The sequence below is a fragment of the Octopus sinensis genome, linkage group LG2 (genome assembly GCF_006345805.1).
Source record: "Octopus sinensis linkage group LG2, ASM634580v1, whole genome shotgun sequence".
Taxonomy (NCBI): Eukaryota; Metazoa; Mollusca; class Cephalopoda; order Octopoda; family Octopodidae; genus Octopus; species Octopus sinensis.
In genome coordinates this window covers 173,380,767-173,397,196 of record NC_042998.1, presented here as the reverse complement: position 1 = coordinate 173,397,196, position 16,430 = coordinate 173,380,767, and the positions used below count along the sequence as shown (strand labels likewise).

The 16,430-nt window shown below is 33.3% G+C and overlaps 1 protein-coding gene across 3 annotated transcripts in view; it reads right to left on the bottom strand.

The window, feature by feature from the left end:
• The window catches only part of LOC115231675 (somatostatin receptor type 2-like), a 360,814-nt gene that overhangs the window by 233,602 nt on the left and 110,782 nt on the right, over nt 1–16,430 (bottom strand). For all 3 annotated transcript variants that reach the window (XM_029801650.2, XM_036500439.1, XM_036500440.1), the window contains exon 2: nt 11,442–11,461. The gene's annotated coding sequence lies outside the window, so the exon portion shown is untranslated. The remainder of the gene's footprint in view (nt 1–11,441; nt 11,462–16,430) is intronic.

Sequence of the window (16,430 nt, the reverse complement as noted above, 5' to 3'; positions counted from 1 at the left end):
TCGGAATGCGGAATACAAAATACAAAGGAAACAGTACTCGAGTAACAAAAAGAATTATAAAAAGAACATAACAGAATTCTGAAACCAAAATAAATCTAAACGAATCGGCAAAACATCCATGATTGAATATTTTACACGGACATTAACGATAAAAGAAAGCCAAAGTCATCACCTAATTGGGTGGTAGAGAGGAATATGATATTAAAAGTACCAGAAATACCCTGATGTATAGGCTTCTACTTTGTTTGTCAAAGATAGGAAAACCTTAAAAACCAAAAATTAGCTCGTTACTCACTTAGAAAGAGATGCAAAAAGGAAACCGTATTGATATACATAGCAGGTAAATGTGAAGTAAGATGTTATATAAGTGTAAAACAAGAAAACAAGCATCATAATGTCTTTGATTGCCGAAAAGAATTTATAGAATACAAAACTGTTGAATATTGTATAGAGATTCCGAACAAGTGAAACAGTACAAATACGAACAAACTATACCTACAAGAATTCCACAGAGCAGAAAAATGATTAGACTACAATATCAGAGCAAAACTAATTGAACTACAATATAATTACAATGGGAAGAGAAAATAAATTAAACCAGCCTATACCTTCTACGAACAAGCTATATGTCATGTATCCTAATTAGATGACTTGAAAATAATGATTTTGGAAAACTGGATATTGTCCATATATTCACTCGAGACATATAATTGTGTGAGACGAGACAAATATGTCAAAGCTACTAAAGGAGAAAAATTAACTAAAGCTGAGAAAATTCAATTAGATACAATCACCCAAATCAGAGAATTCGAACAGAATGCACGCACAAATAATTAGGAGTTAATGAAACTGAGAAAAATACAGCATTCAGAAAAGGGGTAAATTAGAAATAATAGTTAATAAATACTTTAGCTGTCTCGCTTTCAGCTATTGCTTCGATATCATTAACTAAAGGAATTGGAGATTTTAAACACAATAAAATAACTTGCTGATAACTTTTCTGCACACAAAGTGGGTGTGTTCTGATAAAAATAAAAATCTACTACAATATAAGATCACAAGGACTAGTGCAGTACTGAAAAGCAAGAGAAAATAATGTAATAAAGAAAATAATGTAATAAAAAACACCGAATAAAATCTACTCTTCATACGAAAAAACATTAAAACTTTACTGAAAGTGACCACACCAAAGAGAAAGATTAGTCGTATACAAATCTGCAGATACGGTTAATAGACAGTAAATAGAAATACAAAACATAATTCCAAAGTATATTGATGATAAACACAGAGAACAAAATTACCTCCTGGCCATCATATAGCAAGCAGAGAAGCAAAAACAGAAGTTTTGATTTTTATTGATCAGGACAATACCGAGCTACAAACAACAACAAAAATCAAATAAGGAGAATAGAGATTGATTGATCATATGAAAAGAGCAACTCAACCTTTGTCAAGTTCGAACATATTCACAGATACAAAGCTATACTGACTGGGCTGATCCCTACGCTTCCGCGTAAAATCTTATAAGAAATTAGTACATGTAGCAACTAGGGCACATGACAACGATTTATCCATAACCATCTGAAGCACGCTTGTCGACATTGATAACGAGATCTAAGTAAACCGTTCAGGATTGAATACTAAAATAGATGTCACAGAAATATAGTGCGCCGTCAGACATAAATATATCAGCGTCACTAAAAAAAGATATCATGGATGGTTAAGGTATGTCTGTAAGTATATTATGCACAAACTATGTTGATTAAATAATCTACAGTAACAAACAATTAAGACTAAAACCCAAATGGAAGATCTGAAAATAATTCCAATGTTATTTTTAAAAAATGCAAGAGTAAAAACATACCGACTGCATCTATTTGTGAATCAATCAGCACTAAAGCTATAAACGCTGATTTAGTATATATGATAAATGTTGTTTGTGTGTTCAATTCGAACACCAAATGACGTAAATGTAGCGATTGATACCTAAATGATGTTTTCATGAAATGTTATCTCACCTCACCCAAAACCTATACTTCAATTGCGATTACTAAATAAAACTATAAGAAAACTATAGAACAAAGAAGAGTGCATTACAGTACTGTATGCTTCTTATGTTCGGTATGTTACTATATAGAGCACATATGTGCAGTATAAATGTGCAATGCTTATGATAAAACGTTACTACATCAAATATTTATGAGTAGCATAAAAGAAATATGTTAATCATGGAGAAAATATTAAAGTAAAACGAAAATGAATACAAACTTACTAACGTGTGTAAAGACGTTCGTGATAAACAATAAGTTCCTCGAAACAGAAATAGAAGAAACTATACAAGTGTTCCACACAGGATGTAAAAGAGTAAACAACACTTCCCCACCCACTTACAAAATATAAGCTACCACACAAAAGCTGAGAAGCTAACATCAACCAATGAAAGCATCACAGTAGAAGTTTTCACACAATGCTCAGCAGAAGCAAAAAAAAACAACCCCGCAACGATCACTCTCATTTAATTTAATCCTCAAATTACATTAAAAATATAATAGGATTCATCACACACTAAGAAAATACGCTAGTACAACGTAATAATAACAATAAATGAATAAGTTTAAAATAAATTATGAAGTTCACACAACCTCCTATGAAAAATAAACAATAGAAATATCCAGTACAAAAATACACTTAATTAAAAACAAAATAATACCACTTATCGCAACAGGATAACTAACCTAAACATCAAGGAAAATACATTAGAAGGAAGCGTCAAGGGAAATCTGTGCTCGAGTGTTCTACTTAAGAAGAGCAAAATATGAGACCTTGAAGAAATTCTGTAAAATTACAACCAAATATTAATTAGCAGAATATTCTAATCTATTCAGTGTTGAAAATATTACCAAGGGAACCGAATAATAAAGAAAGATAATACATATAAATACGCAAATGATCCTAATCATTTTTAGCTTTACTATAAGTTAAAGGTTGCATGGATTGAGAGACGTTGACTAGAGATCTGAAAAACATTATTGAAAATGTTTCGAAACCATTTAGACAGACTATACTTACTGCACATAGTAAAAACGAGATTTACATATCAAATGGAAACGTAACTAGGTTCGAGCAATAGACATAGCAATTAATCAGTGTGGTGATGGATCATGAACAACAACATTCCCTAAACTAAAAGAAATAATACAATGTCAACTAGAGGCAATGATTTCCAAAAACAAAACGAAAAATGCTAACGCAAAATGAAAATAGGAAAGGAACAAATAATTTTAATGAAAAAACAGAAGGATTAAAATCCACTCTTTGGACACTATTTTTCAATATTCGATGCAGAGAAATTAAACGCCCGTAAAAGTCAACAATATTTGAAATGTTTGATTTTAGTTGCACATGATTAAGTGCAACAAAATAACCTATAAAATCAAAATAACGAAACGAGAATGTAATATCAATTTCAGACAATGCTGTCTGCTATAAAAAAGATATAACTGAGTTGGCAGGTGTGCTTCAATTATTATTTATCTCGTAGAAGCAGCGGCATAAACGTGAACCAAAATGGCTATATTACAACAACAATCTTGGCTACAATAACCTGGAGCATACTTGACTGTAATGAGAAAATGATCATCCCAAACGGTTAAGATAACACTAGATAGAGAGCAGAACCTGTGGATTCTAAAATACATCTAGTTACATTCTGACCACCATATGGTGCTGAAAGAAGTTAAAATCCTATCAAAATATACTTTGAAAGGGAAATAGGCAGTTTAAATAGTGTGCAAATAAATAAATAAATAAATAAAATAAAATAAACCTCAGTAGCAAGATAATCGAAGCAGTAACGATGATGATTATGATGATGATGACGATGATAATAATGATGATGAGGTTGATAATGATGATTGAGAAGAAGGAAAAACATTAAGCTTGTAAGATTTACCACTTTAAGAAAGTTTATTGAACAGCTTTCATACGCATACTTGTAGTTCAACATAATAGACTATTTAATAGCAAGATTCACGCAATACAATTTCTGCATAACACATGCAACTGCTTACACAAACGCCCAGAAATAGGTACGATATACTAAAATGACGTCGGCAACATGTTTCGTTATGTCCTTGGCTTCAAAAGTCATGGTTCTCTGTTCTATTCCAATGCGAGATAACATGAACTTGTCTCCTGCTATAGCTACGGGTTGTACAAGCCCTATACATGGTAGTGTGAAAACTGACCAGAGACATGCAGTATGTTTCACTCGTACAGACATATGCATTTAAGTGGGAGTGTATCTTTTGGCGATGTATATCGGCGGAGTAGCCAGCTAAGTTATAAGCAATACTTCTAAACAAAAATAACACAGGTTTTCGATCTAAGTTATACATTCACACACATTGTTACTTTTGTCATTAAAGATGTAGTGAATCAGAGACTGATCTGTTATAAATTAATTGACGACGCGATTTTTTAAAAATTAAAACATAATGGGTAATAAATGAAAGGAAAACGCGTAACGAATCAAAGTAGATTTTACAGGCAAACCAAAGTAGAAAACTCAAAGCTGCACATATGCATACGCACACTAACACACACACACACACACACACACACACATACCCACACACAAACACACACTCAGGAGCACGGATGCATAGCTGTAAGAAGCTAGCAAAGATATCTCAAATGGTGTTAACTGATCTTGTGGCAGTACTTAATTGGCTCACTGTGAGGAAAATCATCATGGTCCAAGACTAAAGAAAAGACAATATCTAAAACTTTTTCCCCACACCACCTACTTTCTTATAGTTATGCCTTATGGCAAAGAAGTATCTGAAAATAAGCCTAGCTTTAGAAGAGCAAAAAATTAGAATGCTCATATGTCTGTAAAGAGATAATAATTATGCTGGAATGAAAACGTGTAGGAAATTTGGAAGATCAAGAAATCTATAACAAAAAAATGCAGTACGGGAGGGAAGCTTTTAGCTCGATATGGACTGTAGAAAGGCTTTTGAAAGTGTTTCGCTCATGTGGATTCTAACATTAAAAATAAACAGATGCAGCAAACACCTTATTAATAAATGGCAAATATTTCTGCATACATTAAATTTTATAACAGGGAATAACTGAAATAAAAGCCATCCCTATTATAGGAATAATGTTTCAAGGAGATTCCCAGGCGCTCCACTATTTTTCTGCAAGGTGCTAACAAGTTATATGATACTTCAAGCCTGACAAGACTCGGATATAATTTTTGCAGAGAGTACACAGATTTATTAAAGTAATTGATAAGGAAATTGAATGAGAAATTACAACAATATTACAAATGGAAAAACAAAAATAAGATACAATACAAGACTAAAACGCTAGGAAACAACGAAAAAGAGAACTAGAAATTCTACAGTCGTGTGCCGGGGAGCCTAAATAGTATATAAAAACAGTAAGGAGTTTAATCCTCATGATATTTGATCTAGAATGCTCCTATATTTCAGGAGACTAAGAGAGGTGTATCCAGCCGCAGGAAGATGGTGGTGTTGCGGTCGAATCCAACGTTTTCCCAGAGGGTCTGAGGGTAATGTCAGTCCGTATTTTAGTGTTGAAGGGCTCTCTGAAATGTTTCCAAGTAACGAAGTCATTGAAGTATCCGATTAGAACCAGAGGCTTCGGTCATGAAACGGACTACACGATTACATATACTGCAAATATCATCATCATCATTGTTCGACCGTGGTCGAGACAATGGAATTTACCATGCTACGCCAGACTTCACGGTCCATCATGGCATTACGGAGGTCCTGTTGCTGGATGCCTGTATCCCTGGAGATTACATCAGGGTAGGAGAGTGTGCGCCCTCTGGTATTGCGAGTAGATGACTTCCAGAGGAGAAGAGGAAAAATTACCTCTTTTTCAGCTCTACAACAATGTCCAGCAAACTGGACTCTCTTACCTTTCACAAGAGATGACACAGGTGGTAGTTTCCCATATATTTGCATTTTGGTTGGATGGCGCTTCCACGAGAGATTTTGAGCTCTCATAAGGAGGCGATTGTAGGTTCCATCCAACCGCCTCTGAAGCTTCTTTGATAACGTCCAGGTTTCTGAGCCATATAGTAGAATTGGTTCGACTGTGGCTTTGAAGATTTCAAGTTTGAAGTCTCTACTTAGATTTGATGACCAGATCTTATGCATGTCATTATAGGCTGACCAGGCCATACCCTTTCTAGTTAGAAAGTCTTTTCCGGATGATGATATGTATGACCCAAGATATTTGTAATCAGAAACCATATTTAAGGGCGCATTGTTGAGAGTATGGATGATGCAGTCACTGTTGGACAGGCACTTGTTTATGTATTCAGTCTTGGCCTCATTGACGTAAAGACCTACACAATTTGAGGCTTGTTCAAGAGATTGTAAAAGAGACTGGGCATTGGAGAGAGAATCACTGATAAGAGCGATGTCGTCAGCAAAGTCAGTGTCTGTCAAGTACTCAGCTGGGTGTCTGGAACTTCTTCTTGGTTTTATTTCAAAGCCCTTGCCAGAGATGGTATCAACTGAGATACGTAGCACATAATCAACAACAATGATGAAAAGAAATGGGGCGAATATGGAGACCAATAATCATTTGAAATTGCAACACACACGAATGAAACTGTTTTCGAATTTATTTTATTGATTGCATTAGATAAATACACGAGCAAAACGCCCCCACCCCGTCCAATGGACGGTGCTGAGTTGTCAAACATTTAAACCAAATTTTCTCAAAACCACTTGTCCGACCGTCCAGTAGGCCTCCCCTTCGAGAAACACTGATTTGACCTAAATTTGAGACACAAGCAAATTAAGAAAAGAGAAACTTTTTTCTATTCCAAGAAAAACGATTTTACAAATGCACGTTCCCTCGGTTTTATCGATCGCATTCTCACCTGGAATCGATTTTTGTATTTTTTTCCATGACTTATACACGCCCTGATACCGTCGGTATTTGCATATAAAATTTGAGCGCAATCGGTTGGAGGATGCCCGAGATCCTAGAAGACACACACACACAGACAGAACGGATTTTATATAATAGATAAAACCGAATTAACGGCAAAACACAAAGTAATAACATTGGGACTGTTGGAGAATATTATACCTGTAACTTTAGCAAGTAATAGTTATATTATCAAAATGCTAAGATTAGTCTGACAAAAAAAACAAGAAAAGCAACAACTGCATAAGGAAACTAGAACATTTCTTTTTTAACGTTAACTACAGATTTCCTAGAGTTACAACTTTTCGTAAACGAATACGTCTATGTAAACAATGGGAAAATAGGAAAGTTATGTTGGTGTGTATTTCAGAATTTCTTGCTCCTTCTTCATTTCCACACCCAACCCATTAACTATCCAATAACACATTGCTTATTTAGATACTAAAATTTAATGGTGTAATGCAATCGGTAATACCAATGCTGCATATTAAACACACTCCTAACAACAATTACTTATATATCAATTGTTTGTAGAGACACTGTATTTCGATTAATTGCTTGTAGGAACACTCTATTTCGTTATGCACCCATAATATACTAAAACGCATATTAAAAGTATTATTATTCAATACGGTTTCCTACCGTTTAAGCAGTGCGATTCAATAAATTTTCTTAAAGTTATCTCAACAGATATTCTATACAAATTACTACCAGCAATGAGAGTTACGACGTTTCGTATACGAATACACCTGCATAATGAATATGATCGAAGATGGTAAATAAGGTAAAGAGTGTATATGCATATTTCAGGATTTCTTGCTCCTTCTTCAGCATTACATCCCACTCATTAACCATCCACGAACATATTGCTTCAATAACCACTAAAATTAGAAATGTAACACAATTGCATATGCCAATTTTACGTACTAAAATGATTCCTAGCAACAGGTATGTATATGATAATTGCTCGTAAGGACAGTGCATTTCGTTAAGCAATTATACTATACTACATATATATTAAAGGCTTTGTAAGTCAACACCCTGTCCTACTGCATTAGCAGAACTCCCGAAATATGCGTATAAACCCATTACCTCTTTGTCTATCTTCGATCATATTATTTACATTGACGTTTTGTTATACGAAAAGTTGTAACTCTTAGTGCTCTAATTTCTATAGAAAGTCTATAGACATAACTTATTAAAAATGTACTTGAAGCGCACTGCTAACATGGTAGGACACAGAATTAACTTATAAAAGCTTTCAACGTACTTGGTAGTATACTATAGTTGCATAATGAAATACGATGTACCTACCAGCAATTAGAAAAAATCGTGTAAATTGCCCACTGTAGAAATACAAATGTCTCTAAGTGGGTAAGTTGTACGGATATTTCAAAATCATATTTTCTGACTGTTAAGGTTCTCCACTCACCAAAAACTAGAAGTGGGGCTGAAACGTCAGACAAGACTGAGAAGAAAGGAAAAAGGATACTGGGAAGAAAATATTAATAGAAATTTGAAGAGGCTAAAAAAAGCAAGTTTATCATAGGACGGCAGAATATCGTGCTAAAGTTATGGCTGGAATAGTCTCTACATGGCTAACAACTGAAACAAATGTAAACGGGTGGACATAGACAAATATAAATCACAGTACTGGCTATGTTTTGTAGGATGAAAGAAGAAACTGAAAAGTTATTGATATCAGCACCAGTCTTTGCACCAGAAACTACCATAAAATGCAAGGTGTTGAATAATTGTTGATTGAATTTCTTAAGGAGAAAGCTTGGCCAGATTGTCAAATGTACCCAGTCTTATATAAGAGAGAGAGTATTTAAAAGCCTGATAGAGTTGACGATTTTATACACGGGAATTCATGTCATGATTACGAAATAAAGGTGATCAAGTTTAATCAAGCAGATATTATTATTAAGGGTCTCCAGTGAATGGCGTATCTTCTAATGGAAATATCAATCCAGTCAGTCGCTAGTGTATCCCCCAAGGGAATGGAGATGTTATCCGAATATCAGAACCTCGAAATGCAGCTAACCAGACTGTAAAGACTAAAATAAGAAGCATCTAAATCATGCAGAACATACAAGACCTACAGAAAATGGTAGAATTATGCTATGTACACATATTGAACGTACTGCATGTAGAGAAGGCAGATTAAACTGCGCTTCGGCTTGCATTGCAAATATTGCAATATAATTATGATTAGTAAATCGGCATCGCCAGCAATAATCGTATTCTTTCTAATTTTAGCACAAGGCTATCAATTTTAGGGGCGGGAGTACGTCGATTGCATCGACTGCAGTGCTTCATTAATGCTATATTTAATCAACTACGAAAGTCTTAACGGCGAAATCAACCTTAGTAGCATTCGAACTCAGAACGTAAATAGTCGAAAGAAACACCATCAAGCATTTTATCTGAGGCAATACTAATAGTAATTCTTTCAGATTTTATCACAACGCCAGCAATTTGGGGAGGGAGGATTAGTCCATTACATAGAACTAAGTACTGCACTGGTCCAATATCACATCGATCCAGACATACTGAAGTTCAAAGTTGACCTCGGCTGGATTGGAACTGAAAGACCCGGAATTAATACGGCAACTAATTTTGCTGACGTCTGAGTAATTCTATAAGATCAAATAATAATCCTTTTCCACTAAAGGTATAAAGCCTGAAATTTTGTCGGGAGGGAACTAGTTGATTACAACAACCGCAGCGTTGCACTGGTATTTAATTTATCGACACCGAAAGGATGAAAAGCAATGTAAACTTCGGCGGAATTTGAATTCAGAACGTACAGACGGCCGGAACACATATAAGGCTAGCGATTCTGCCCGCTCGCAACCTTTGATCAAATAACTAATAAAAGCAAACATACTGATTTCTTTTATTTTGACAACATATTCTCTGGTGTGCTTTAAAACGTCGATTAAACTGCACCAGCTATTGACTAATCGTTAACGCTGTTATGGATATTGAAATACCCTTAAGTTCCACAAAATGTTCATTAAAACTAGGGACAAATATGACAACAAGAACAGAACGAAAATACTATTTGTAAAGATATGGACAAGTAACCATGCTTTTAATATATTTTGGGATTTATTGCATAAAACTACTTGATAATTAGAATTACTAATATTTGCATTGGCTATGAACTAACAACCAACTGGAAGCACAAACCAATATGAGCCAATGATGGAGTTTTTACATGGTCGGACAATCAACTAGAGACAGAAGTCAGATCTCTATTAATTAGACCGTTCAAACTTTAAACAAATAGGGCAATATTAAAAAAAAAGAAAAATACATCTGTGGTTGCAATGTCTTTGGTAATTATCTTGCAGGATAAAGAGAGAACTGGAGGTAAACAATAACGGCAACAATGAATAAAGAAACACTAAGCAAAGCATAGTTTCAGCTAAAAGCTAGCTCTTCTAAAATGATAATATGTCTATGAAGACAAACGGAAACATTAGCATTCAGACCGAAGGTTAAAAATATACTTCAAATTTGAATCTACTAAATAACAAGAAACTTGGCGGCATCGCAAGTGTATAATGAATGGCTTCTTGAAATAATTTTTTACAATATAAACAATTCTTTACCAGGAGATTTGTTTAAATTGCTGTTTGATCTTAATCAGAAAGCAATGAAAGCAGTGATATCAAGATAAAACTCAGGCGGTTACACTCTGAAAAATACGTATATTTTGAAGTTACACACTTTTCCAAGATGAACATTATCAAGAAAGATTTATATTTCTAAAGAATAGCCCATCCCATCGAAAAATTAATACAAACTCTGACATCATTCTAGCATGAAAAAGATATTATAGTTAGCAGTAAAATATGAGTTATTAAGAGAATAGAAATATCACATTTCAGAAACTATACTATGAAATACAAAACGAACAGAGATAATATTAACAGGAACTGCAGCAAAATTTCATGCAATGAAACTGAAATTATTGAAAACATGAATATGGAAGTGATAAAAAATATAACAAATAAGAAATATATCTGAGCAGAAGAAAACAACATGACTAAAACTACAGGCAATGGATTTAAAAGTAAAAACATCAATGCAAATAAAAAATACGGCAACACAAAAAAAGTCACAACTAACAAATAGAATTGAATTAAAAGAAAAGATTTAGAAAGCAGAACATTTTATTAATAGGGCAGAAAAATATCTTTCAAAAAAAAAAAAGAACAATGATAACGAACACTAATTTGAGCATCGTAATAATTTCTGGAAGCAGATATCAACATTAACATATTCATGATCAACCAATCGATTCATTTCACATCCATAGCTGTCAAAAAGAAAGAAAAGCTCACAAGAAAAGCACTAAAGGAAGGCGAAAGGCATTTTTTTTTAAAATTGCCTCGAGTACATTTTTCTTAAGGAAAAAATAGAATGAAGTATTATAATGTTCATACCTTTTCCATTGATCCTAGCTCTGAAATAGTAAAATCATGACATGTAATTCTAATTATGTAGTTCACATAATGTAGAAATTAAAACAAAATATATTGTGAAGCATATAAGTGAAAGTATGATTAAAGTAATACATAAACATGTGAAACAATGAAGGGTCAAAGTAATGAAAGGAAAACGTTAAAGTATTAAAAATATAGGGGAGAAGAGCAGCTGTAATAATATACAAACATATTTGGGGGATTACAATAATCGACTCTTATTACGAAATGGTGGGGAAAATATATATGTTATATATGTTACATATGTTTTACTTAAGAAATCATTGGATTTGAGTTTATTTAAAATAGTTGACAAATTTTTTGGAAAAAAGAGCTATGCTTGTCGTAGATTAAAATCCTTAGACATTGACGTACGGCAAATGTTTCTTTTGATCTATTGAAAGTTGATTACTGCAGGATAAAACTTTGGTAGGGAAAGAATTCTATAGCAGTGATTTTCAAGGAGAAAGGACTGGCATTAGTGGCTATTGATGCACGGCCTGGAATTGTAGATACGATATGGGTAATGAGAAGATGACCAGCAAGTAAGTTGGAATTATGAATAGGAAATTGATACGAAAGCAATCAGATCTGATGCGCTGAGGCCATCCAAGGAATTGTAACAAAATAAAACTGAAGTAGCGCGATAACATGGTTGTAGGCTTGTGTTTATATTGTACTGGAGATTCGTTTACACCATGTCGGTTGATTTATTATGGATGTGGCGTAGGGTGACTGCAAGTGTAGCAGCAGCACCACTCCTCGCGTGGAAGCTTTATTCTACATTCAGCCGTATATAAACATGTTAAACTTATTCACTTAAAAATTGTATGTTTAATCATTGCAGGATAAAATGTAGCAGGTTAACATATATGCCCCAAAAGCACGGACGCGTTCGAAATATGCTATCGATGTTTAGAAAAATAAATGGAAACGGCAGATGATTAATTACCAACAATATCACAACCAAACATAAAATATTACATCGCAATACTAATATACAAAATAAAATTCAACTCTTAAATTAGAAGAAAAAAAATCTAAGGACATATTCTTAATGCAGTAAAAAACAAAAACAAATATACGAGAAACCTGATGTAATAGATAGCAATTTATGCAAATGTATACAATAAAGGGAAGCAGGAAAGAAATATAATGGTAGACTTATACAATGTAAAATATGAACGTAAATGACAATAGTTCTCGTCCAAGCAATGAAGAATAGCCACTGAATATATTACATTGCTTTGCGTGTCTCTGATCAATTAAGCCTTTGGAAATTACTGAACTCTATACATATATTGTATAATTAGATTTATTTTTCGTTTCTAATGTGTTTTTCTAATTGTGAATTCAAATTGTTTTATTCATGATATATCCGTAATCCGTTTTCTCTATATAAAGTTTAATGTAAACTGATCGAGCAAGCTTGTGTTGACCATACTATGTTGATGAAATCTAATAAATCGAAAAGTATTAGCAGATGTCACCTGCTTATAAAAACATCCTCATTCCTATTCATGTAAATTCACATCAAGGTATTAAAACTTCATTCCTAGAAAGTATCTCCCATTTTCTTTGAGAATCGGAAACGAATGGGTGTTTATTATTTTCTTTTAATTCCGAATATAATTTAAATTAATTAAGAATAATTTTGTCCACACTATTATATCATCAATCTGCTTAAGTTATTTTCCTTATTTCTAAACTAGATTTCATGACACTTATTATATAACTTGATAGGAATTCGTTTCAAGTAAGAGAAAAAGAATTTATGATAGATAGTCTGAGACGCTATAGTAAATATTAATTAGAGAATTCCATAAAAGGTTAAAGCGTGGTAGTAGGATTAATCGTAGTTGCAGATGACTTTCATTAAAATTACAATGCAAATTCTCAGAAAAAAATATTATAAAATTGGAAGAATCTTTTTGACGTCATCAGTAACATACGATGAGGGCTGTGACAAATAATGTGTCTCTTTGAGTTGGGATAAATATGATTTTCCAGCTTTGCTTGAGAAACGTAAATGAAATAAAAAAAATTAAAAATAGAAGTGAGTAAAACCATTTTCAATAGGAATTCAACGATTTAAAAAAGCATTTGGAAATATAATATTCTTGGATTTTGTTTTCTAATCTGAAAACAAGAAAAAATTAAAGGAAAACAAAATTCTTTCTTCAAAACACTTTTAAAGATTAATAAAAATGTGTAGAAGGACAAAGATGGCTAGGATAAATGCTATTGCTGCTAAAGAAGATGGTGATTCTGATAATGATGATGCTAATAACGACGACGCCGATGATAACGTTGATTATGAGGACAATGATAACAATAATGATAACAATAATGAAATGAAATGACTTGTGATATGCATTATTAAAACAATCGTTAAAAGTAAAATAAGTTGAAGAATGAATAAATAGCAAAAAACGAACAAATGTGAAAAATAATATGAAAATTTTAGAGCTAAATTCAACTGTCAAGCACAGAGAAATGCAAATAGGGTATTTAAGAAAAAATCTAGAAATATGATTATAAGGTATTGGAGGAAAAGAAGACTAACAATGAAATAGCATTAAATATATTTGGATGGTAATCTTTCCAGAAAGTGAAATTAAAATACTGCCATTAGATAGAAAGAAGACCCAGCAGAATGGTTGATTTATGGAATTGACCTACTATTTGATACCAATTTCTTCAGAAATACTTTTTTAATCTTTTTCAAATGTCAACTAATTTTTGCTATTTCTATGAATTTCATAAAACTAAATACATCTGGTTTTACCTAAAAGCTATACGGATTCATTTTTCAGTCCTAGTCGGAATACTTGCAATAGCGAGGTAGATAGTAGTGATAATTTAATTTACTTTCTATATGCTATAATGATATACTTTATTTCGCATGTCAATATTATTTCCGCCCGAGAGGAATGGAAAGCAAAGCAGAAAGTTGATCTGTCTTTATGTTCAGAAATCAGAAGCTAAAGAGGCCAATTTAAATTATGCAAATAAAGTAGATTGTGACTCTTTCGTTGTATTTATTTAATACTGTAATAACGATTACTTCACTTGATGAGTGCTCAAGTCGATAAAGAAATAGGCGCAGGAGTGGCTGTGTGGTAAGTAGCTTGTTTACCAACCACATGGTTCCAGGTTCAGTCCCACTGCGTGGCACCTTGGGCAAGTGTATTCTACTATAGCCTCGGGCCGACCAAAACCTTGTGAGTGGATTTGGTAGACGGAGAACTGAAAGAAGCCCGTCGTATATATGTATATATATGCGTGTGTGTGTGTTTGTGCGAGTGTGTTTGTCCCGCTAGCATTGCTTGACAACCGATGCTGGTGTGTTTATGTCCCCGTTACTTAGCGGTTCGGCAAAAGAGACCGATAGAATAAGTACTGGGGTTACAAAAGAACAAATCCCGGGGTCGAGTTGCTCGATTAAAGGCGGTGCTCCAGCATGGCCGCAGTCAAATGACTGAAACAAGTAAAAGAGTAAAAGAGTAAAGACAGCCAAAGTACGGATGGGTTGTATCTTGACACACTTTATTTTATCTTTTTTTTAATCATTATTAATACTATTAGTTACTCTACAAAAAATATGCATTCCTCAACAGGACACTCAGACTTACCCAGCGAGAAAAGTTATTAGAGCCCAGCGACTTATTGTTAGCCCGAGTACTACATAAGGACCGTTGTGGTTAGTCGGCACCTGAAACCGACTTAAGAGGAAATACAGAAATTTTTCCGTTTCAACTCATCTTTTTATATATATGAATAATAATTGTTACGTTTATTACAGTTATTTCTGAATTACATGTTTATCATTAAATTGGCACCATGATATTGTTTACATTTGTAAACTATTTGATGGGCATTTTTGGTAATTCTTATGGCTTAGTCAGAGCAGCTACCTTGATTCTTTATGCAAAATCACGTCCGGTGGAAGTTGAGCTCGAAGTAAGCAAGTTTCGTGGCGCGATTGCTTATAACAGGCTTCTCCCCACTAAATGGTTTTATGATGTTCAAACTGGAATAGGATTAGTTTAGATGTAGCCAAAATGAATTGAATATCAAGTATACGATGTTGTACATAGTATATTTAGTTAAAAGATGTTAAATAACGCGTTCAGTTAAAATTAATAACAAGATGTAAGTCAATAAAAAGCAACCTTACAATTTGAAATAATTACTGGTACAATGTTAAAAACATTAGGAGTTGCTATTTGCTGCTTTGCAAAAAAATATTTTACTACTCGTTCTTAAGAGAGAAGAAATTTCAAAATAAGCAACAATAACACCTAGCATGTTTACACATTAACTTCTTATCACTAATGCCAATGAATATAAATAAGCACATCAACAGCAGAGGTAGAGACGATAAACAATTGCTAGTAGTCAAATAATATTAATAGCAGCGCTTCCGAAAATATGGAAATGACAACCATAATAGTATCAAAAAAGCTATGGCAGCACTAAAAGTCATAACACAAGCAACACAGAAAACCACATTTTCTGCAGTTAATTGGAAGTATCTATCTATCTGTCTGACTGTCTGTCTGTCTGTCTGTTTGTCTGTCTCTCTCTTTCTCTCCATCTCTTTATATATATATATATATATATATATATATATATATATATATATATATATATATATTTACATAAGATACATCTATGAGGTGGCGAATATTTGTTATAAATATCACCACCAGTGGCCTAGCATGTATAAATAGTCAATAGAAAACATATTCATATTTTAAAATAGAAAATTACCTGTTAAGGATAATTTTCTATTTTAAAATATGAATACGTTGTCTATATAGTATTTATATATGCTAGGCCACTGGGGGTGATATTTATAACGAATATTCGCCACCCTATAGATGTATCTTATGAATATGTTCTTAACATTCTCGAAGATTCAGCTCGGCATTGTATTTTTGCTGA